The 24476-nt window shown below is 44.7% G+C and overlaps 1 protein-coding gene across 2 annotated transcripts in view; it reads left to right on the forward strand.

The window, feature by feature from the left end:
• The window catches only part of ZBTB7B (zinc finger and BTB domain containing 7B), a 137405-nt gene that overhangs the window by 67139 nt on the left and 45790 nt on the right, over nt 1-24476 (forward strand). For both annotated transcript variants that reach the window (XM_085639241.1, XM_085639242.1), the window contains exon 2: nt 3962-4178. The gene's annotated coding sequence lies outside the window, so the exon portion shown is untranslated. The remainder of the gene's footprint in view (nt 1-3961; nt 4179-24476) is intronic.

Here is a 24476-nt window from a genome sequence, read left to right on the forward strand (position 1 = left end):
GCTTAACGTCCTAACCTATACGATGCGGTTTGCATGCAGCTCTTTGATGACTGTGCATAGGTCACTCTTCTATATCAAGATTGTAACTTATGGAACTGCAATTAACAAAAGGATCTCTGTGACCAAAGCTGTAACCCACTGAGCTATCCATATAAAATACAGTTACGTGATCTGCCTAGTACATGTTCTCCGCTACTTTATGATGAGTCAAACTAGACAAAACTCTGATTTTTCTCCAGCAGGAACTTTAAATTACCAGAATTATCTTGAAACTTTTATTGTTACCTGAAATCTGATGGACAGACAGGAAATACTGCAGCAGTTGCTCGTAAACCAATAAGTTATTTCTAAAAACAGCGTCTTCCAAGGTCAGCACCAGGTGCAACTGCACCGATCGCACCGCCGTAAAGGTGGCCCTGTTATCATTGCTGCTGACCGTGCCTCGCTTGTTGTGTGGATAGGGATCCCTGCACGTGACTTGGCCAGAGGCCAGTGCTTGTTTCTTGCACTGCAATCCTTGCTTTTGTGTCAAGTGTTCAGAGATGTGGCCTTGTGTCATGGCCTACAAGTACTGTGGTCATGGGTTCTGTGGGCGTGAGTACCTAGTGACGAGCCTGGCTAAAAGGCATGTTCTGTACCCAAGAGACACCGATGTACGCCATGAGGGACTTGGCCATTCCACAGTGTAGGGTGCTGGCAGGGTATTTTATTTTTTATTTTTTTATTTTTCAGAGTTTTATATAACACGAACTTGAACCGAATCGGGTATCAGAGCGCTTTACATAGCACCAGTTGCATTACATGAGGACACATTCATTTTTGTTAGGAAGGACATGTGGCAGGGGATGACCAAGCTTCATCCCATTCGAGTAGTAATCACTTGTCATGGTGGTAAGAAGAGGAATTTTTAAAATGTATCTTTAAAACCCAGGAAATTCCCTGAAAAACTTTGGTTAAGATAAACAATGTTAATATATCTAACATGTATTATAAACATCCTGTCGCTGGCATAAGGTTTTTTTTTTTGTGCTGGCCTTGAGGTCTTCACAGGTTTTGTTTTTGCAGCTTTCGGAATCTAGATTCAGTCACACACTCGTCATTGATAAAAAGTAGTCTAATATACTGTTTTCAGGTTACCTTCCAGTGGCATGCACTTTATCTAAATTATGCATGAGAATGGGATTATTGAATAAAAATAATATACTTAAAGACAATGCTTAAAGACTTAACTTAAAGATAATACTTGGCGTTGTCTTAGCTATCCGGGGAAATGTATGATGATTTATAAATGTTAAAAATGAATGCATTATTTTTTTTCATGAGTAAATTGTGAGTCTAGCATCAGCCATCCTGTTTTTTGTTGGGTTTTTTTTTTGGGAGAACTTGTTAATTCTTCTAGACTGGTGATGCTGTTAAGTCCGAATGTGAGAGAGCTGGCACCTAGGTCTCTTCGGGATTTCGGAACCTACATTCTAAAGGACAAGGCAGTGTTCTTGTTGAGCCATAAATATTGCCATAGGCCAATCCGATTTGCTCAATCTCATTTGATTGGTAATGCAGTCTACATTATAATTAGCCTCCCACTTTACAGTGTTTACTTTGTAGACACATCAGTCTGAATATTTATCTAAATTTATTTTATTTTTAAATCCTTTTGTCTGTATCCATATTTTTTGAGATGTGTAAACAAGTTAATTTGCTACTACGATATTTCCATATTTATTACACTGATAAATGTAAACTTACAGGTTCATCGGGCATCCAACTGTATTACGCACACCTCAAACTCCGTATGCTTATTTGAAAACATTACCATTCCAGTAGCTTGAAGCTTTATAAAAACTCAGCATTTTTTTTATATAACATCCTAGCGTATTATTCTGCACAGGTATTGGTCTGACCGCAGTCATGAGTGGCCACTCAAAGGAAGACCTACTTTCCTTTTATTCTATGTTAAAGGTAAATACAGAACATAAATGGGTTGTATCTGTATTTTCCAGCAAAAACAGTAAACTAAGAGCTTTAATCACAATTCGGCATCTCAGGATTATTTTTTTACCAATTCATCTGTATTTATCCATATTGGTTTTTTACTTATTGGCTTTTAATCATGTTTTATGTGTGTTCTGTGAAGAAAACGAAGTTGCAACATTTGTATTTGCCCTTTTAGTTAACTGAAGAAATTACACTTTGTCACCTGGTTCTAGCCCTGTATGCAGCCATATGTAATGCTGCAGTACCTTCTTCTGTTATTAGTTTTTAGGGACCTGTGCAAGGAAATCTCATTCATTTGTTAACTTGCAATCTGTCAACCTCGCGACTCTTGGCCTGGCCTGGCAGTCATGATTGACGACATGCAGAGCCACTGAAAAGAATAACTCCTTCCTGAGTGTCTGTTGTTCTAAATAAATACATTATTGTGTAAAAATCAGTAAAAACTGGGAGCTTTGATTATCAAGCAAATCATTGCCACACTGCGACGGTCCTTGGGGTGTCAGTTACTTTGGCTGTCCTGTTGCACCTTTTCTGATCGCACATCTTCTGCTGTACTGTAGCCACATATGTCCCCAATGTGAAAAATGCCTGAATGTCTGTCCCCATACGACATTTGGTCCACGTGAGGGAATCTTGTACCACTGTGAGTTGTTCTTGTGTTCTGTTGCTGCTGACTGTGGAGTAGCTGTCGTGTGAAGGCTCTTGCATTGCTGCTGTCTGGTAAACAAGGTTTGTAGTTGTACTGCTGCTCCCCGTGCCATACTTGTTCTGTGCATGGGAGGGAAGCTTGTCCTGTTTTTGTGAGGGAGAAGTTAACTGCTTGTGTTGCACCAGTTTTGTGACAGTGATTTGTGGTTGTACTGCTGCTCTCCATGCCTTACCTGTTCTGTGCATGGGAGGGAAGCTGGTCCTGTTTTTGTGGGGGAGAAGTTGACTGCAGACGCTTGCACTGCTGCTTGAGTTTTTGTGACAGTGATTTGTGGTTGTACTGCTGCTCTCCATGCCACCCCTTTTCTGTGCATGGGAGGGAAACTTGTCCTGTTTTTGTGGAAGAGAAGTTGACTGCAGACACTTGCACTGCTGCTTGTGTTGCACCAGTTTTGTGACAGTGATTTGTAGTTGTACTGCTGCTCTCCATGCCTTACCTGTTCTGTGCATGGGAGGGAAGCTGGTCCTGTTTTTGTGGGGGAGAAGTTGACTGCAGACGCTTGCACTGCTGCTTGAGTTTTTGTGACAGTGATTTGTTGTTGTATAGCTGCTCTCCATGCCACCCCTTTTCTGTGCATGGGAGGGAAACTTGTCCTGTTTTTGTGGAAGAGAAGTTGACTGCAGACACTTGCACTGCTGCTTGTGTTGCACCGGTTTTTGTGACAGTGATTTGTGGTTCTACTGCTGCTCCGTGTTCTACCTGTTCTGTGCATGCGAGGGATGCTGCCAGTGCTGTACTGGTTCTGTGATTTGTGACCGTGTCTGCAGTAGCCTGCAGTGCTGCTGCCTGTGATGTTCATGGCCCGTGGGAGGAAAGTGTGCACTACTGCACTTCGTGCTTCGGCTGTTGTTTTTGTTCAGAGCTGTGGCTTCTGTGGTACCTGCTCTGTGTATTGGATGGAATATGCCCTAGTGATGCTTGGGGCACTGCATGTTCTGTTCACACAGACCATGAACATAACAGGCAACGGCACTGCAAGTGGTTCAAAAGAAACCTGCGTTCTCAGGCTTGAGTAGATTTTTATCTGATTTCCATAAACTTGCTCCTGACACTGGTGCATGGGCACGCCACGCCTTCTGTGATTTTGAAGCCTTGTGGTAGAAACTTGTTTGCAGCAGCTTCATTATCTCTGGAGGTACATGTTGCATCTCAGATCGTCCTCTCAGTTTTCCCCCATCCATGTCACCACCCACCCGGCCCCACCTCCTTCCCCCATCTAAGCAAAGGGTTAAGAATGTGTTCTTGTCTCTTTCGTAGTTCTCCGAAACCTGGCCCAGGAGGTGCCTGACCTCAGGTGTAGGCGTCGGCAACGAAGAAGCGTTTCGAGGCGGGATCCTGAGCGGCGACGAGGCCCTTCAGTACACCAACCGGGGAAGTCCAGGCCAGCCGACGCGTCTTGGTCTTCTCACGGCGGAAACGAACACACCATCAGGCCACAAAACCGGACGCGTCAACCAGGAGACGGACAGCCAAGGTGAGAGGATTGGCAAAATTGGGCAGTTAGGTGCCAACCACCAATTTCATTGGCTGTTAAAATTGATAAGTGTGTGATCAGTGTGGCGGACACACCAGTAGAGTTTGTTGAAAAGGGGCCACTAAGTGGATTTGGGGTAACACCATCCAGGTGGAGGCAACCATGGTGCAGTGGTGTAATTGATCAGTGGATAAATTCACCAAGAAGATCCATCGGTATCTAAATTTGTCTGAGGGGATGGTGGAGATGCCTTGTTTTGTCCTGTTCAGTGTGGAGGGTGCCAAAGATCCCTGATTTCTGGAAGGCTGTACTCTTCCCAAGTCGGTCTATGTAGCAGCTGCGCTTGCTCCATGCCCGATCTGGCAGCCGCTGTGAGTTCCTGGGTGTGGACTACCTACCGACAAGATGCGATGGCTGCTTGTCTGTACGCGCCGGATGTTTGCAGGTTGCAAAAACAGCTGACAATTATTTCTCAAGCTCTCTATATTTCCTGCACGCAAAATGCCTTCCAGGACATTTATGTCCTTAACTAGACCAGTCCAATGACTGCAGAACTCTGCAGCCACCCTGCATCTCTCGATACCTCTAGGTCACTCCAGTATTAAAAGTGACCCGGCTCAAATGTATGTACTTTTTTTTTTTTTGTAGCACCTAGCATGTGGCTTTTGTGATGACTTCCAAGAATTTGATGTCTAGGTGGAGAGTAAAGTGATAGGACTCTGGTAGTGTTGTGGCGTAGTTCCCTGAATGGTGGGATTTGAGCCCTCAACAGATAGGGGGGTCGTAGTTGGTTCATGCCAGGCTGTGTCCAAATACCACAATATGCACAAACTATAAGTGGTTAGAAGAAGCCAGTATGAAGCACTACAAGGAAAGAGGGCCTTTTGATGCTTTCAAGAAGCCGTGCCAGGCCCGCTCTGTCCAAGTCCAGGTCCCAGCACCTCCGGGAAGCCCTCTGATGATCTCACCTAAGTATCTGCGAGATTTATGCTTATTCTGATGGTGATAAAGGAGCTGGGCTGTGGTGCTGCTATCTCTAGGAGAAGAAGCCCTCCACTAATTTCCTAGTCTACAAACATCAGGATTTGTAGGTCTTGGTGAGCCTGGGCAGAGGCGTAGCGTGGGTTGCCAGGGCCCGGGCAAGGGAAGTATTTGTCCTCTTTTCTTTTATAAATTTGTGCCCCTAAGAAATTTTGCACCCAGTGCAACCACCCATGTGGCCCCGCCCACGCTACACTATTGAGCCTGGATACACTACTGTGAGAGGGTGTTCTTGGAGAGAGTGTTACAAATGCCAGAGCTTTAGTCTGGCCTTGCCTGACCTCTTTAAAGTCCTTATCGGAGAGCCTAAAGTGCACTAGGCGCCAAAGATCTCATCAGGCTGGTCTCAAACTCCTCTGGCAATTATTTGCAGAAGTCGGCCCTATTTGCCGATCATTAAAAATGCTGCAGTTACCATCTTTGGTTCAGAAGGTGAACAATCTGTACACTTTTCATACCCCATTTCTCAGAAGCCCCCAATACAGGAACAATGAATGGTTCACCCCATAGTTCACCGTAAGCCTTGGCAAGGGTAATAGCTTCCGACCCACTTTTTTTTTTTTTTTAATGAGTATTTTATTTCCATGGTAGGCATGTACAAGCGATGAAAAACCCCACAATTTTGATGTGGAATCGTACTGAAATAATTTAGGCAAATTCTAATAATGTAAACAATATAAATATTTGTGTATAAAAGAAGTGATGGGGAATAAAGGAGAACAGATAAAGGGCAAAACAAGATTCTGAATATAGATATGAGCAAAACCAAGTCATAACACCAAAACTTGTGAAAATATTTTTCTGGTCCTTTTTTGTTTGAATTTTATTTTTGAAAGTTGGAAAAATATTTTACTTTTCTGATTTTTCCTTTTTCTCGTTACTGGCCATGACTGTGACATACTAGCCCGATCAAAATTCATGCTTTGATGTTCCTCTGAGGTGATGATAATGTATCCATTCACCTGCATAAGTTCCGGCCTGCACCAGGCACCCCTTCTCAGGGTGGTCATCGAAGTGACCCAAAGAGTTAGTCAGGAGATTGCTGTGTCACATTTTGCAGCTTTAACATGTTACCCACTCCTGGTCACTCGCCAAGAAGACCAATAAACTGTGTTAGAACATTGGAATGTTAGGGGCTCCATTGAAGACATTGAAGTGGCTCAGGGCATATAATGGCTGGTATAAGCCTTCTGCTCCGACATTCCACTGATTGCCTTTCTATTTCTCCCTTTTTAATCTAGAACATTCTATCCTCAGTGGGTGGAATGTTCTAATAGCCTTATAGCCCTTGCATCGGGCTATACCGGTTGTTAAAGGCCCACTTGCCTTGGCCTGCGGTTCGGGCCTATAACTCTGGTTCAGGGCCTTTAACATCTGGTATAGCCCTTGGCAGCGATCTATAAGGCTATAAATAAACGTCTGTAATCAATGTCTTACAGTTTATTTATGTATATTAAGGGTACGTTGAAGGGGTACCGAATGTAGGTGTTCTGCTTCACAATACTTGTCTAGGTTTTTCGGATCGCCCCGTGTACGCAGTAGACCAGACTTCTTCGTTTGACAAACGCATTCTTGGAGCTGTAACCTACGTTTGATTCCATAGCAGATGATGCACTGATGAGGAGTTAAAAACAAATGCTCAGATAGCTATAGTGTTTGGGTATACATAGAGCAATCCGGCCCTCCTCCTGCACTTCCACTTTATATATAAGGTCCAACCACAAAGGTATGGCCAAAATGCACAAGAAGCTATTGATGTTTCCAGCTCAGCTTCCAGGTCCTCTCTGATCCTTCCAACAGACCCGGAGGCGTCCGGGAAAGGGATCAGTCTACACACAGACTACATCCAACAGGCCGTAACACTTCGCCGGAGCAGTAGAGACACAGGACACTACAGGCCCCTCTGGGAATATCTGAAAAACTACTATTCTCATCCTGTGATGATTTTTTTTTTTAACTCACCTTTCCCATCACTTGAAGTCCTCAGTCATGATCAAACTATCACAGGAGAAAGGGCCTAGTTGATTAACTCTTGGGGAATAACTAACCCAAAAAATGAGAGATTTGAGTCAGTTGCATGTCTATTACACAAGAAACATCCAGTTTCTCGGAGGACTATGCCTTGTCATACGGTTTGATGCAAAATAACTATTTTTACGCTGACCTTGGGCTCTCTGTCCTAGGCCAAAATCAAGAATTCTAGCATTTCCCTGTCCTGGCGACGAGTTGGTAGCCATTTTACCTGCTATACCTGCACAGGATGTGGTTGTCCTTAAAAAATGTATTTCCTGGACACACATTTAATTGCTGTCTTCATGATACGTCCCAACTAAAGACTATTTCTTTTTTTTTTTTAACTTCTATTTAGTAGTCTCTGTGGCGTAATCTGTACCCGTGGACTGTCTAGCCTTTGGAAACATTTTTAACAGTGAGGAAATGCATAAATGGGGTTGAGGAAACTGACAGATGGCTTTTACCAGTGGATCATTCTAAGAAAGACCACCGCCTGCCAGTAGGCCACCGTAGCCCTCCTGGTAGCCTTGCCATAAGAGCCTTTCTCTTTACTGTACCTTTTATTGGAGTTGAGTTTTATTTACTATTGGCCACTTCTATAGAATAAAGATAAAAATCTTTATGGGTGCACTAATTGGTCCTCTAAAATACCTGGCCTTCCTTAATAAGTACAGTTCTGTAAGCTATGATTACACCATAAGGTACAACAACAAGGCCTGTAAGATAGCTCAGAGGTTTAACGTGCATGATGCTACAACTCGTGTACAGTATTGATAGTGGGTTTAGATTCAGGCAGGCAATAAACCAACATTTTCCGAGTTGTATATTTAACAAAATCTGTTATTTAAAACTGCCAGGGAAAACTCTTTTTTGTTTTTTTTTTCCAACACAAAGTTGGCTGACGTGGGAAACTTGTGTGGACTATGTCTTCAATCTAAAATGATGTCATGGAATTGTGTCACAGTATGTCATGTTCTTAGGCTGATGTCACAGATTGTCTGGTTGGTTCTGCAATTATGTTACGGTATGATGTAAAGTTCCTAAAATGACGCCTATTTTAGGCCATGTTCCTGGACTGATGCTACTGTCGGCGTTTCCTTCATAGAGTGATGTCAGTCTGAGGTTACTTTCCTGGAATTATGTCTGTTTGATTTAGGCACCACAGGCTGAATGGTGCAGGTATTAAAGTGATGTCACAGCCTCAAATCTGGTTTTAAGTCATCAATCGAACAACATTATGTGGGACTGTGAAATGTCACAGTTTTTGAGTCTGCGAAAGATGTCACAGACCGGGGAGTCTGTTCTCTTCCTCTGCCAGGGTTGTCCAGGTGGTGACACTTTCTAGGGATCCGGCTTTAGCCATTCCAGCACTAATCCTACCAACAGAAGACTCATCTCTTTCTATGCAGGTCTCTTGCACAACCAAACCGTTATTAAACAGATCGAGCAGGGTCAGAAAAAGTCCAGTTCAATGTGCTCAGTCATGCAAATTCACTATCCCTATGGTGTCTCCCCGGTGTGTGGTAAGGTGTAGACCATTTTTGTGGCATAGTGTACCTGCTGGCCCCTTTACAAACAAAACTGTTTCACAGTTTATAAAAAAGACAAACACAGTAACACTAATACAAAAAAGATCAAAACAAGGGGTTTTAGAAGCTAGAAGAGATCATATTTATCTAATAATGAAAGTGTGTTGGTTTGATACAAAAAAAGAAAAACAAATGATTTAAACAGAGATGATTCAAGTTTGTATTTTTTTCACCTTTTTTAGATTTTGAATCGGCATGCTGTTTGATTTAACAACCCCATTTAGAAATTATTTTCCTTTTTTCCTGCTTCCTTGAAGGTTGCAGTCGAGATTTCGTTGAATTGTGATATTTTTACAGGCCGGGTCGCGAGCCCACGCATGTGGTGCAGTTATATACATACAGTGCGTGGTTCCTTTTTGGGTGAGAGGAAATGTTTGTGTGTTTGGTGGCGTAATCACCACTTGAAACGCTAACCTCGCTGTCGACATGGCACAGCTTGATGTTTGTTTTTTCCAGTTTTTATCACAGTATTTCTTGTCAGCTCTTCTGCTTTTATCGTTGCTCTGTGCTCTCTTCCTGTGCTGCCAAAAAGTATCTCAAATCTGACAGCCGCGCATATGTTTGTGTACTTCATCACTGTCACTAAACCACACACTGAGATTGCTTCTCAAAATTATAAAACATATTGAGAACAAACGCAATCGCAAGATGGTAGTCAATGTAGCCAGTAACTCTAAAAGGAAGCCTGCCCCCAGATGTATCCAGATTCTGTCCCATCTCAGGAAGTACTTGAAATATTCACAAATCTGCTGTATTTGATTTGTACTGGAAACCCATTAGCAGGTTTGCCCTGCCGTTGGAGAACTTGTAACAATGACCTACAGAGTTCTCCAAAAAAGACAAAAGCAAGAACCTATTCAGAAGACCTGGAGAACAAATAATTTGTGGATATTGATTCTGCAGGAATAATTTGTGAAGAACACATTTGTAACCTTGAGAGTGGAGCCCCAAGTCATAGAGGCAGGGCCATTTGTTGTGGGCATGTGATTTTTGCAGGTATGTGTAATGAACTTCAAAGCACTGATCGGGCAGTAATCATGCGAGAGTAAAGACTGCTGTGATTAGGTAGAGTGCCAATTGAGAGAGAACTCTCAAGTGTGTAGTGATGTTTACTGCTAAAGGAATGGACCGGCTGAATGGACCAATGTGTAGGTCTTTATCTGAAGGAAAATGGGGAGGCTGGTTGGCCTGGGGTTTTTATGTCCGGAGGAAAACTTGCGGATTGGATTGGTCAGGTGATATTTTTCCCCGATAGGCAAATAGGCCTTGTGGATGTACTCCCCTTCACATTTGGAAAATGGGCAGAATAGATGTGCCTGGTATTCTTGCCAGCAGTACTCCCAGCAGCCGTGGCATCCTTGCGTACAAGGAAATGGACAGGCTGGCTGGGCCTGAAGATTCCTGTGTGCAGGAAATAGGGATGGGTCAGAGAACCTTTATGTGCAGGAAATAGACTGGATGTGTTGGGTGACTTTGGCTCTTATATGCAAGAAATATACTCGGGGACACTGGAATTACGCAGCAGGGGAGGGGCAAATTATGCGGCAGCGTTGAGTAATCTATGCGTCACGAAAAGGCACATTATGCAGCATAATGTGTTACATTTTGTGATAGTATTCCTTCATTGTTTTCTTTTTTTACACTTGTAAACACTGCCTGGGCACTTGTTGCACTTAATTAGCACCAGTCTAACACCCAAATATAGAAATAAGCAACAGAAAAGTGTCTGGTCAACCTTTGCAAAGGGCCTTCCAGTGCGCAGCAACATATGTTGCTGCGTTTTTAGTAACTTTTGAGGCGGTTGAGCTAGAAACATTATTTTGTTTTTGTTTAAGATCTGCAGAATATGCAGCAAATGGTGGATGATGTGGCAAAAGCGGCCAAGCAACAATTATGCGATAAATGCCACAGCCGTACAATCGCATAATTTCATGGGCCCTGAATATACTGTATGGGCCTGGGAATGCCTGCGTGCAACACAGCGGGTCATTTATGTGCAGGAAATAAACCGGAGAAGCCACAGGTCCTGGACTGAAGGGAAATGGACATAACGAATGGGCCTGTCATTTGTCGATGCCTCTAAAACAACTTTGAGAGTCAGAAGTATGTCAGTGGGTTCTTCAACACAGAAGTATCTAGGTTTCCCAAAACACAGCTGCTCGGTTCCACTCGAAGCTGTAAAGTGGCCGGGAACCCATGCTCAGAAACCCGAGGCTCTTCTGCGAGTGTTTGTTCAGGGAGCGCACTGGCACCTGATCAGACTGAAGGCTCGTCTGTTTGCCTTCGCCCCGCCACCTTGCCTTGTGACCGTGGGGGCAAGGGTTCTAACGGGTTTCTCGGAGTTCAAAAGTCACACACCCACAGAACTGGATTAGTTCACGATCTTTGAGTAGCAACAGTCTCCCCTGGGGCTTAACTTGAGTTCGAAAAAGACTTAAAACCCCCAAAGCCGCTTGATTAACTTTTTTTTATATAGAGCTAACATGCGGTATTTTGACCACTTCAAGGCCCGCCTGTTGAACAGATATGAACAAGCCACCTGGGCTTTAAGTGGGCCGGGTCGTGCCGGTACTCAGTACCGGCAGTTCTGAAAAGCAGGTGCTGAGACTGGTCCCTATCAGGCTCTCCATTTCTGCCATCAGGGTGAAAAAAATCCTAACCCTGCAGCAGTGCCACCCTTCACTGCCTTCGATGTAACTTCAAAGAGACTCATTCTTTCACAGCCTCATCATTTCAGAACTGAAGCATTTTCAATATTCTATACAACGAAGCCATAGATGTTGGTTATTTATCTTACACAACTAAAAACCATTGGTAAAGCCAATAGCCCTGACTTGTTGTGGGTCTAATGTTACTTGTTGTTTTATATATCTGTATGCAATGACAGAAGCAGCAGAACACCAGTTGGACGGCACACTATGCTACCACAGATTTTTTTTACCTTGAGTATTTTTAAGCCACGCCCTTAATAACATCGGTGACGCCCCTTTGAGAGACCCCCCCCTCCCCCCCCTAGTTTTTTCATTCCACTTAAAGCCCTGCATGCCACAGCAGGGCAGGAGGAACACATTTCTGTGAGAAAAGTGAGAGCTGTGAATCAAAATTCTGGCCCGGTGATGCTCTCCGCCTCGTGGCTCACAAACACCACAGATTGTCCCGACGGGCCATGTCCTAGAGGAAGGATGCCAAACATCATATTGAACGTTATCACCGTGCTTGGGCGTAGGTTTACCCATTTTTGGAATCTACACCGGTTTCCCGGGTTGCACCTGGAACCCTGCAAAAGTCACAGGCAGATTGAGACGATGCAGAGGCATTTGCACATGCACAATTGTGCAACGGTGCATGCACTGGCGTCCCTAGAGGTGGGTCAGATGGGGCCCCTGCCTCAGCACTATTTGTATTGCCCCTCCTCCTTGTGCCCTGCCATCACATCAGTTGAATGTGCCAGGAGGCGACACAGAAAAAACAGACGCTGTTCCTTGCCACGCATACTAATTTGCCCAACTACCTTTCACTTCAAAGCAGCCTTGTTTGCTTAAAATGTTTATATCTGACTTTTTATGTATGCATATGTCTATGTATGCGTATACAGATCCAAACACTTACAAAGTCAGGTAAAGCAAACATATATATTTATATACACCGAACTGTGGGGTGCATGCTGTTTTTTTTGGGAGGGGGGTCTACGGGACCGTTCTCAGTGGGCGCAAATGCCTAAGTACTTGTAAATGATGATGGCTTGGAAACAGGACTTGGTTTATTTATCACCTTTTCAGGCTCTCTTCTCCGACGTGCAGCAGTTGAAGTGCATACAAAAGTACACCAACTGTGACCCTGGGCACTCTGGTGGCAGGTCCAATGACCTGTCTAAAAGGAACAGAATATTCTATAAGCATTTTGTTGTTTTTGCTGCCTTCAGCCAACTGCACATAAAATAATGCGCATACCGCCATTGAAAAAGAAATGCAAATGAAACGAATAGATAGGAATGTTCTCTGTCACGCTATGAAAGCTCAGATGATTCTTGTGATCAGTGCAGGTGTCTGTATGTGAGATCAGAAGGTCACAGAATTGAATCCTGGTTGGCGCAGTGTTGAAGTCACTTGTGTATTTATTGTGCTAGGAAGTCGGCGTAGGTAATGGAAAGCAATGTGAATGCGTAAGTCATTATTTAAATTTTTTATTTAACGCAGTATAAGATACACTGCCACAAAATGCTTTAGTATTTAAGGTAAAACAGGTGCTTTACGTGATACATTTTAGTAATAGGCTCGCTGTAAACGTTGGCAGAACTTCCATTTTCACTGAAGGCCTTGCGTAGGTCTGGTCAGCGATTTATATGATATACTACTGAATTGCAGTGTACAGTTGGAGAAGCTAGCTCAGTCGGTTGCTTCCTCGTTGCTGGGCTTGTGCGTAACCTTCAGGTTTGAATCCCATCTGTGCGGCGCAGCGAACATCTTCAGCCCTCAACAGTAGCTGTCAGAGGTTGCTGTTCTCAGGTTGAGGTTGCTGAACTCTACTTACGATGTAAATGGACTAACCATACATTGTAATGATTTTTTTAGAGCACCTAACTGGAAGAGGTTCCCTTGTTTGGAACTTCTAAAATACCTCAACCAGTTCCCCTTGCAATCACTAATAATGTCCCTCAACAAATCTCAAATTGAGATGGTGCCCAGCCACGCATCACTTTCCGTCTTAGTAACTCCTCTTTTTGGTGTGAAGCTTTGTAAGCATCTAACCACCCCCTTTTAAGTCCTGCCTCACTTACCTCAACCAGGGTAGACCCTGCCCTAGGAACTCTATTCTGTAAGAGGTGAATGGTGATTTTAGGTTTCGGATAACTTATTCAAACCTTCGTTGAAGGCCTCTGTCCGTCCACCATACCTAATAAAAACAACCCCGTTCCATTCTCGCCGCAGTCCACATCACTAGGCCCAACATGTCTGCAGTGTTGGCCCCCAACGCCCCGTTGAGCCTACAGAGACTATCGCTGTAGACTCCACGCGAGCTGCCCGGCTCCAGCGGCCTCCACCAGGGCCTCTCCCCTCCACCCACCCTTGGAACATGTCCTCACGTTGGCCACCTGCCCCTGCTGTGCTTCCAGGATCCAGCCCTCCTCCAACCGACGCCAGGCAGGCTGGCTCGGCGTGTACGTCGGGCCGCGTGCGAGTTCCTCATCCCGGGCTTCACATCCGGCTCAGGCCCCGCCCCCTCCTCGCCCCGGAGTAGCCCCCGTCCACCACACAGAGCAGAACGCTCCCGGCTTCCCACCTTACGACTCGGGCCAGTTCCTTCCTCTCAGCCCAAAACTAGAATTCCGTTCGATGGACCAAAAACCTTCCTCCCCACCAGGTGGCTTTAAAATAATCCCCGACAGTCCGCATCGCCGGTACCGAGTGCGCCATGCTCATTCCAGAACTGGCGGTAACCGCAGGGTCCCCCGCCTCACTGCCCATCTCTCGCCAGTATCATTTTGTTACATTCCAAGCACAGCAGAGTCGTTTGCTCCAATTTTGACACCCTTATTGTAAAGCCTTTCTTTTTTTAGCTACTTCTACGCAAAAAGATATTAATTCCGATAAAAGAGACCCTGAAGGAAGTTGGCAGCACACACGAGCTAACTGTGCCCATCACAGGTGTTATGTGCTTAACTCAAAAGTGGGGGCGGTGCAGTGGTAAAGAACTTTACCTGCGGGGGACGTGGTTAAAATGAAGCTCGGCAGTGCTTCATTTTATTCAATCAATCAATCAAGCATTTATATAGCGCACTACTCACCCAGAGGGTCTCAAGGCGCTGACGGAGGGGGGGTCCGCTACTGCTCGAACAGCCAGGTCTTGAGTTGCTTCCTGAAGGCGAGGTGGTCCTGGGTCAGGCGGAGGTGGGTCGGGAGGGAGTTCCATGTCTTGGCGGTGAGGTAGGAGAAGGACCGTCCCCCTGTGGTGGCTCTTCGGATGCGGGGGACGGCGGCGAGGGCGTGGCCGGTCGATCGAAGCTGGCGTTTGGGAGCGTAGAAGTTGAGGCGGCTGTTGAGGTATCCTGGGCCTTGGTTGTGTAGGGCTTTGTGTGCGTGGGTGAGGAGTCGGAAGGTGATTCTCTTGTTGACCGGGAGCCAGTGCAGGTCTCTCAGGTGTCCGGAGATGTGACTGCGACGGGGGATGTCCAGGATGAGTCGTGCTGAGGCGTTCTGGATTTGCTGGAGTCTCTTCTGGAGTTTGGCGGTGGTTCCGGCGTAGAGGGAGTTGCCGTAGTCCAGACGGCTGGTGACGAGGGCCTGGGTGACCGTGTTCCTGGTCTCGGTGGGGATCCACCGGAAGATCTTATGTAGCATGCGCAGGGTGTTGAAGCACGAAGAGGAGACGGCGTTGACTTGTCTGGTCATGGAGAGGGAGGAGTCCAGGTTGAAGCCCAGGTTGCGTGCGTGGTCTGTTGGTTTGGGTGCGCTGCCTAGGGCGGGGGGCCACCAGGAGTCGTCCCAGGTGGAGAGTGAGGATCCCAGGATGAGGACTTCCATCTTGTCCGAGTTCAGTTTCAGGCGGCTGTTCTTCATCCATTCGGCTACTTCTTTCATCCCTTTGTGAAGGTTGGCTCTGGCGGTGGCGGGGTCGTTGGTGAGGGAGAGAATCAGCTGGGTGTCGTCGGCGTAGGAGATGATGTTGAGTTTGTGCTGGCGTGCGATGTCTGCGAGGGGGCTCATGTAGACGTTGAAGAGGGTTGGACTGAGCGAGGAGCCTTGAGGAACGCCGCAGATGACTTCGGTGGCTTCAGATCTGAACGGGGGGAGGCGGACTCTCTGTGTCCTTCCGGCGAGGAAGGAGATGATCCACTCTAGTGCCTTCTCCTGGATTCCGACGTTGCTGAGTCGCTGCACTAGTGTACGGTGGCAGACAGTGTCGAAGGCCGCGGAGAGGTCTAGGAGGATGAGGGCTGCTGTTTCTCCGTTGTCAAGCAGTGCTTATTAAAACTAATATTAAAATAGGTGCCAGGGCCTCGTCAGGAGGCCACTGCAACTTGCACCACACATTGCCCCTGCCATGCTGCCAAGGATAGTAACAAAACAACTACTAACCTTCACACAACTACAAATGTGATAGTTCAGACTATTCCAGGCCCATATAGATGGTTTGGGAGGCAGGTAAAAGTCCATTATAATGTACATTGAGTTAATAATTAATTGTTGTGGTCAGCTCTAAATTAGCCAGACAGCGCTGCATTGTGGCAGACTGTTACAAGTGCTGGTATTGACAATTAAGGCCCGGTGCCGAGCACCATAAACCACCAGCTCAAATTAAGAAGTGAAGCTAGGCCTGCCGATCCCACTATTAGGAGGGTGGATTCCTCTTCTTTTATTATCCCTTCACGCCTAATCTTTAGCACAGGGAAAGCATCCCGGGTCATCGGCGGTGAAAGGAGTGTAATTGGCATGCAATGAAATGACGTAGATGCCTGGTACAGCCCAGTAATGAGAGGAGGTGCTGGCCAAGTATCCTTTCCAGGTGACACAGATGCACCTTGCCCTGAGGTGGCACAACCCATAGGTAAAGTAAAATATTTCCTGGATGGTATTCGCTCTAAAGTAAGGTAGTGGGGACCATGGCAAGTCCAACAAAGAGTGCTGGAGAGGCTGCAATTGTTGGGCAGAGAAGTCAGGGCAGTTACCTGACTTCCACGCACTCCAGTCCACTGCTGTCCTGAAGCCGTTCAGAGTCTTCGTAAAGTTTTCTCGAAGCCCAACACACTGAAGGTGGGCGCACTCCATCAACCAACCTTAATAACTTTATTTTTTTAACGTTTTCTAGCCCTTCCTCTCCCATACGTTTGTAGTCTTTGTAGTTTAATGGCCCCATACTCTAGTCCCAACGCATTACATCATTGTAGTTGTTCTTGTGGAAACATTTACTCCCAATTTGTTTCCCTGCAACTCCTGGTGTGTGTTTCGCTCAGGGGAGTGCAGGAATGCCAGTTTGAAAGCCTTATCCAGCAGTACCACCCAAATGCTACTCCAATTTAGGAAAGAGTTGAAGACACACCTCTTTAAAAAGCTCTGCATCACAATGCGTTAACTGTTCACAAACTTGCAACCTGTCCTATCGCTTTTTTACTTTAAGCTTTACTTTGACCCTGTACAGTGCTCCGCAGCCCTGTGGCTAGATTCACACTGAAGCTAGAACACATACATACATAGACTATGGTGTGAAGAAAGCCCACACTTCATCTCTCCTAGCCCCTCTTTTTTTGTCTTCTATCCTCTCAGCCCTTTGCCGCCCTGAGGCAACCTTACGGTGGCATACAGCGCTATACCAATAACAATATGTTTAACCTTATTGATAGTCCCAACCTGGCCGCCAGTGCCTACCTCCTTAGTTTTGTAGCGTCTCCGCTTTATAAAAAGGTCGTTATTAATCCAACGTTTATTGGCCTCTGAAAAGTTATAATGAGGCGTCCCCGTTGGGATTCAAACACATGACTTGCCTATTTCGTAGTACTCCGAGGTAGGTGCTTACCCTTCTCAACTGTTTGACATTTTGCCAGCTTGATTCTGTATCAAATATGCAAGAAGAGGTTGTTATTGCAACCAGTTTGCACTAATGGATGTTGTATGTTTAGTTAAACAAAACACACACACTTACTATGCCACGAGTCATGTCTGTAAAGCCTGCTCTACCAGGTACGGATTGCACCGCCACAGCCGGTGTGTGTCTGTTCCTTTTTGAAAACCCACTGCGTTTCCTGTTTGCTCGGATTCAGGGTGCAGGTAGTGAGGTGAGAGAGAGTTTGTAAATATGCTTAGATCCGGGCAGCTGTAAATTTTGTCACTGAACTGCTCTGATCTGAAGACGCAGAACCGAGGTACGCCCATACCCAGATGATGTAAATATTCGGGAAAACCTCTTTGGCACGTCACTACCTTTTTTCACTGCACCAAATCCTACAACAGTAAGCTGGGTTTGATGGTGACTCTCCGTCTTGACAAGTTGCACAATCTTTAGCAAATTATTTAATCTGCAAGTACCTTTGTTCCCAATCAAGTGAAATTTGAGAATCTTAAGTGGCACACCAGTATCCAGAGTAATTTAATAAGAAGTGCAAATTTGCATTTCGTTTGCAGTGTTCCTAAAAATGCAGAATAAAGGGTCCAGCGCTACACCACGATAATCAACCGGAGATTGCAATGTTCCTACAGGCTGATTCTAACCATCACTGGATGGATCTTTTCCAAGTTGGGCGTAACAGGCTTTCATAGCCATTTAGCTGAAAAATATTATTTACGGCCCTAGTTCCCACAGATTTCTTGTTTTTATTGGCCCCATAGTGGATATGAAACGGATGGTATCGGTTTCTTCAGAAACGGTGGGCGTCTGTTTCAGTTCAAGGGTGGAGAAGCGGTCATTTCATTGCGGTGGGCGGTGATGAGCTTTACTGGACTTGCATTGAGTTCATCAATGGGAGATGCCTCACACCAAAAGGATGAGCCGGAGCAGCAATGTGTCTCGGTAGCACATTCCTGTCCCACCTAGTAGTCGCCCCAAAACTAATGTTAAAGTTGGCACTATTTCGAAGAAATTTTGATTACCACCAACTGTCATTGTTAATTTCTTGCACTCGCTAAGCACGAGTATCCGGCTGCTCTTGTTGATCGGTGATTAGTAATTTTGGCACCATCGCCCCACGGTATCCTTACAGAGAAGAGGGGCGTTATTGGCTAATACTTAAGGCTTTGGCACTAGAGTTCTATTTTTTAAATTCCCCATTGGGTCCTGTTGAATGACAGTTCCTTGCTGTACCAAAAGTGATTCAAAACAGTCCCAAGATTTGAATAAGCACAGTATATAAAAAGGTAATTACATTTATATCTCCCCGAAAGAGCGATCTAATGTGCCTGGAAGGGGGCATTTTTATTGTAGAAAGTTGTGATATTATTATTATTAGATTGTCCCAAAATGTAACAAAGGGATCAGGTTGTCTAAGTAGTTTAATAAGCTTGAATTGTCTTCTTCGAACCGTATTATTTTTGTTGCATATTGATTCATGAGTCGGCTTCTCTTGCATTATCTGAGTTTTATCCATCTCTTGGAAATGCCATGTGTTAATCAGAATACTTGTTGAAAGTGTATCAATATAATCCCATCTCAGTGTTTCAGTTGAGTGTTTGGACCCAGTAGTTTGTCAATGGTTTTTCAAGTAATGAGGTGGGACCATTCTTGGAGACCTGTTCAGTGGTTTGACTTACCAGAGGTTGTACTCATTGATGGCTCAATTATTTGACACACGTTGCATGTCACCTTCAATTTAATTCTTAGAATTCCTAGCCATCGGAAAATAATTGTTGTAAAGGCAACAACAAGTGTCTGATTGTTCAGTGGTTCGCTTGCAAAAGTTGGTGATCTTTTCAAGTTGTAGGTGCCTGCATTGTGAATAAAAAAAGACACAGTGAAGCAGTCTCCAGTGACCTGCAATCTTAGGTGATGGCTGGAGGATACAGTAAGCATGAAATCAAAAATATCTTCCCTTCCTTGTGCAAGCTCAAGGACTGGTGATTGGGCAGACACCGGTCTACGGAGGGGTTCTACATGTCAATGGTTTTAGGATACATAAGTAATTCCTGTTCTGGTTGAGTGCTTGAAGATCTCGCTTGTGCTGAAGAGGCTTGGAGAGGTCCCTAGGTCCCAACACAACCTTTGGCACATTCTGTTTTAGTGAGCTACCCTGAACAGACTTACCTCACTTTATTCTTAGGAATACCTCCATTGATAAATTGATGGAAGGGAAATTGGTTTACAGCTGCCTCAGTATTGTACTGCCGTTCCCCGGCACATGCCTCAGCCCAGATTTTGTTTAGGAGCGTGGACATTAGGTAGCCATACCTTTTACTGGCCATGTCCTGGCAGTGACACAATCTCTATCATACCCTGACCAAGCCGCCTCCACACATGTCCTCTGCGGTTCACATCTGCGGTCCACATAGTCTTTCGTCCTTTTGATCTCTGCTGTGCATCGTCAGTTGTGAGTGTTGGCTTTCCACAGCCCTTGGGTGGAAAGTTACTGACGGGCTAGCTTGTTCCTAGCTTTCAAGCATTGCACCCCATTTCTAAGAAGAGGGGAAACTGTTGACATTGTAAACCCCCTTTTTTCCCCGCCAACCACAACAGAAACAATGACAACGACTTTGACTCTTCGATGCAGTGTCTTGGAAAACAAGCAAACACGGTTGTGTGAAAACTGGAAATGACAGCCGTATTCTGAGAAACCCCAGTCGGCCTTCCACCCCTCCCTCTGTGAATATTTGATTCAATTGTAGAAGTTAGGTATTTCAAGTCTTTGTGTGTTTTCTCCACTGACAATAACCGCTTATGAATTATAGAACTGGCGATGTAAGCAAGTGGGTTTGTGATCGGGCGTCGGGATGGGCAATCGTTAACTGAAAATCCTTATCAAGATTTCCCAACACCTTTTCCACCCAATGCTTAGAAAGTGTGTTTTGCTATGTTAGTCCACCAGAATGAACTGGATGCGTGTTGGGTAACAAAGTCAAGTCTTGCCATAAGCTGCCCTGCCTCAAAACAGTGTACTGGGAGGTTGCAGATACCCTCAAATTACCTTTCTGTGAACCTGCCTACATGCACAGACTTCCATGCTTCATCAACCCCCTCTCTTACAGGCAGACGTTTTTAATCTATTGTCCTGCCCCTTGTTAATCTATAGACGTACCAACAAGTCGCCATTGGCTCTTCGTTCATCTAGTAGAAAGATTACCAATCCAAGCCCTCCATTTCCCAAATTGCTCTATCGGCTTAATAACTGTAAACTCCTATTGAGATGTGTATCTTACACATGCTACAAGGATTCTAGTTCTACGCTTTAAGATGTCTGTAGTAATTCACTGATGTAATTTGCTCGTGCTGCTATGACCGAGTCGCCCTCCCTTCCCATCGAACCACATGCGCCCCCAGTCGCTGAGCTGCTGCAATAGATGGTAACCATTGGCGCTCTAGCTCTGGGAATCCTATGTCCCTCATCTTTTTTCCGGCTCATTCTTACATCACGCTCCAGCTGCTGACTTTCCTGCCTTCCGCATCCTCCTCATCCGCTTTCACAGGCGCACCTGTTGAGATCCCACCAGAGACCCCACAGTTTGTCTCTACCACCTGTCCATTCTCACTCCTTTTTTTATTTATTTTTTATTTTCACTCACTTCTACTTCTGAATGTTGCCAAATGTCAATTTTCACCACGATAGAGTAGAAAAAGCAAATTTTTCTTAGACACGGAGGGGCACCTTTTTCTGTTTAATTTTTTTCCCCCTAACCTTTTGTTCTTACTTTGGTATCCCCCTACCTTCCCTACACTCCAGTATGATTTGAGGGTGTTTACAAGTTTTATTTCAGTGTGAAAATTAGAGTGAGGAAGAAGCGTACTACTTCGTATAAATATAGGTGTTAAAATCTTGATACTCTTAAAGTTGTGACACTAAACCAGTGTATATTGGTCATCTTTTTGTCTTATTACATAGTTTTTACTAGGTACATACTTCTAATAATGTTAAGAATTCTCCGAGTGAATAAGTGAAGCCTGTGCTACCATCAATTTCTTCCAACTAATGTAAGCCTGTCAACTGTAACCTAAAAACAATCAGCCGAGACAGGCCTCTTAGAAAATGCAAACTACTGCAAAAAAAGAAAATGGAAAGTTAGTAGCAGTTTGGTGGTTAGCTTGGTGGAACCAAGATGCTTTTGGGTGTGTTTGCGTTGTGTGCCCGATCGCTTTGTTGGAAAGTATTTGTGTGAGAGGATTTCTTTTGCTGCTCAAGATTTTAATCGAAAATATCGTTCTACTGCGGTTGGAAATTCTGTTTGTATAAATTTCAGTGGCTTTTGGTGCTTTTATGCTCCAAGAAACACATTTTTAAAACTGCCATTTGACACCGGATTCCGTATTTTATGATATGTAAAGAAAGTATATCAGCTACAAAAGTGCAGAATTGCAGTGTGTGGGGATGCTCTACCAGGGTGTGCCCCCACAACCATTTATGGGGCAGAGCTGTCATTGGAGTGGCATGTAGGGCCGTACTTCGGTGTTGTTGCCAGCACTGGTTTTTCCTTTTATTAATTTAATAACAGGTCGGCCATAATCTAGCAGCAAGCAAGTGATGATGGAGGCGAACCATATAATCCGCAAACCAATTTAATTTTTTTTATTTGCTTTTTTTTTTACTTCGAATTTGGCTCCCGACCTCACAACCTTTGGCGAGGGCCTAGGTGGCTAGCGTGGGCGAGCTGCCTACGCTTTTATATCTGATCAGGCAGCAGAGACCTAAGCCAACTCGTGCTTTGACAACAGTCTTTTATTTTTCACCCCCCCCCAGTTTACCCTGCACCTACAAAATCTATCACTCGCATACCTTCCTGTCTTTGCTTATTCAACATTTCTAATATGGCTGCTCCTCTTCTGGTACTTTATAAAGAAAGGCTTTATACAGTCTTGCGATTGTGTACTTTACAATAGTAGATTGTTCTGTGTAAACCATGTTGTAGAAATGTCGTGTGACATCTTTGACTCTTGCCCAGACCCACCTGGCATCTCGAGGGTAAAGGAGCCAGACACTGTCTTGGCCCTGCTGAGGCAATGGCGCCTATGGGATATTCCCCAATTTGACACTAGGTTAACCTGTTTCCAAGAGCACCGCTGCAGACCCGGTGCCATCTCTCCATTCCTTTGGGGTGCCCACCTGAACATGAAGAAGGCGGGTTGGAAGCTAAGGACATATTGCTAGGGGAAATGGTAGACGAGGTATAGACTCAGTAGCCATTTGAATGCCTTTACATTCCTCGAGGGCATTGTCAACATGAAGATCATGGCCAGTGCTGTGGGTTGCAGCACATAGAAAAGTGTATTTGCGCAATAGTTGAAGCATAGTGCTCAGAAGCCGCTCTCTGTACCGCGCACAAGCCGGCTGTTGGAGGCTGTGTACATTTTTCTGTGCTCCCAAGTCTGCCAATACCAAGTGGTACCCGACTACCCCTATGGTACCCAACTTAGCATTTCTGATTTCTGTTACAGCATTATAGCCACTAGCCAAGGGCTATAATGATTGGCAAAGGCCCTCTTCCAGAGTTCTAGGAAGTGAGACATTTTATTTGCCTCAGTGGAGCTCTCAATAGTCTAACACCCAGTTCAGTCCTATATATAGGCAGAACAATTATACGGTGGGCACAACACTAAGAACGTTATTGTCTGATTCATGGAAAAATCAGAGACCATAAAATGCACACGTGTAAGATTCATTTTTCAAAGCCCTGTTCTTTTGAGATGGCATGAGGGTACCAAGATTATCTGCTCAGTGTTTAGGTCTGGCCTAGAAACCGCTTTAAAAGGTTTGCTAGCACAATGTACCAAATGAAATCATGAATGCAAAAATATATACATGCACATACAGAGGCGTTTTAGCTTTTCACTCTTCCCTCATTGTCTTTTCAAGTTCCAGTCACATTTAGTTCCAACCCATATTGGCACAAAGCATGGACCAACGGGCTAGTCCACTTTAGCAATTCCCAGTATTGCACTTTGAGTGACGCCATTTAGCCTGATCACATGGTCATATCCCCCTAAAAATAGTGCCCTACAACGGAAGAGCTTGGCGGGACAAGCAGTGCGCATGGTCACTTTTTATTTTATTCTTTTCAAAGTATCTGACTACCACTTTTAGGCAGTCTCATTTTTACTTTTTTTGTGTGTTTTTTTTTTTTTTTTTTTTTTTTTTTTGCATTCATCTTCATAGAAATGTAAAGATTAAAATACCCAAACCATTGCCTGCTTGCTACAGCCTGACCTGCTTCTTTTGCCAGTGCTTATTGTAATGAAGACCATGAGCTAAGTTAGGGCTGCTTGCCTGACTGCGAAAGTTTAACTAACTAAGCCTGAGAGACAAGGGCGAAGGGCCTAGTAGGCTGAAAGTTGTTGACGCTGACAAGAAAGATGGCCGCCAAATCCACCACAGGAAACAACCTGCTGCCGAAGGAGGCCCAACTTTTAACTCTTAGATCCTTGAACCTTCCAGAAATATATTTCGGGTTGTACAGTCTTATTTAAAGTCCTAACTCCACCTCTAGTCACAGATGAGGCCTCTGGCCGTTCACCATATTGCTTTGAAGGCCAGGATTTCTCAACTTGGTTCTGAAGCGCCTAGAAGCGAGTTTAAGACAATAGTATATGCTATATCAAAATGCTTGTTCAGAGCATCCATCACACGACCTTTTTTGCTCTTCCTATTCTGTCCCCGAGATACGAAAGAGGATGCCTGGTTAGCGCTGTTAGTAATCTGTGACTGTAAACGGGGGCGATTCTTGCAATTTACGCCCACAGGAAGAAAATGTGAAAAGACAGAGATGGGGCAATGTGCAAAATGAAAAAAAAGATCAAAACAAAAAAGTCAAAAGCAAGAAAACTAAGGATCGTGCCTTTCTATACAGGTTACAGAAAGTGTTATATTTGTAGTTTTAGTTTTTCTGAAGTATTAGACGACCTTCTCAAAGGCTGGGTGTCTTTTTTTTTTTTTTTTCTTGCTTTAATAATTTATTCCAGATTTTGCACATCAGTTAAACAATTAGAAAATGACTTTTTATCAATATTTCTAAGTCTGGTGACAGCCAAG

Source organism: Triturus cristatus, chromosome 12, assembly GCF_964204655.1.
Source record: "Triturus cristatus chromosome 12, aTriCri1.1, whole genome shotgun sequence".
NCBI lineage: Eukaryota > Metazoa > Chordata > Amphibia > Caudata > Salamandridae > Triturus > Triturus cristatus.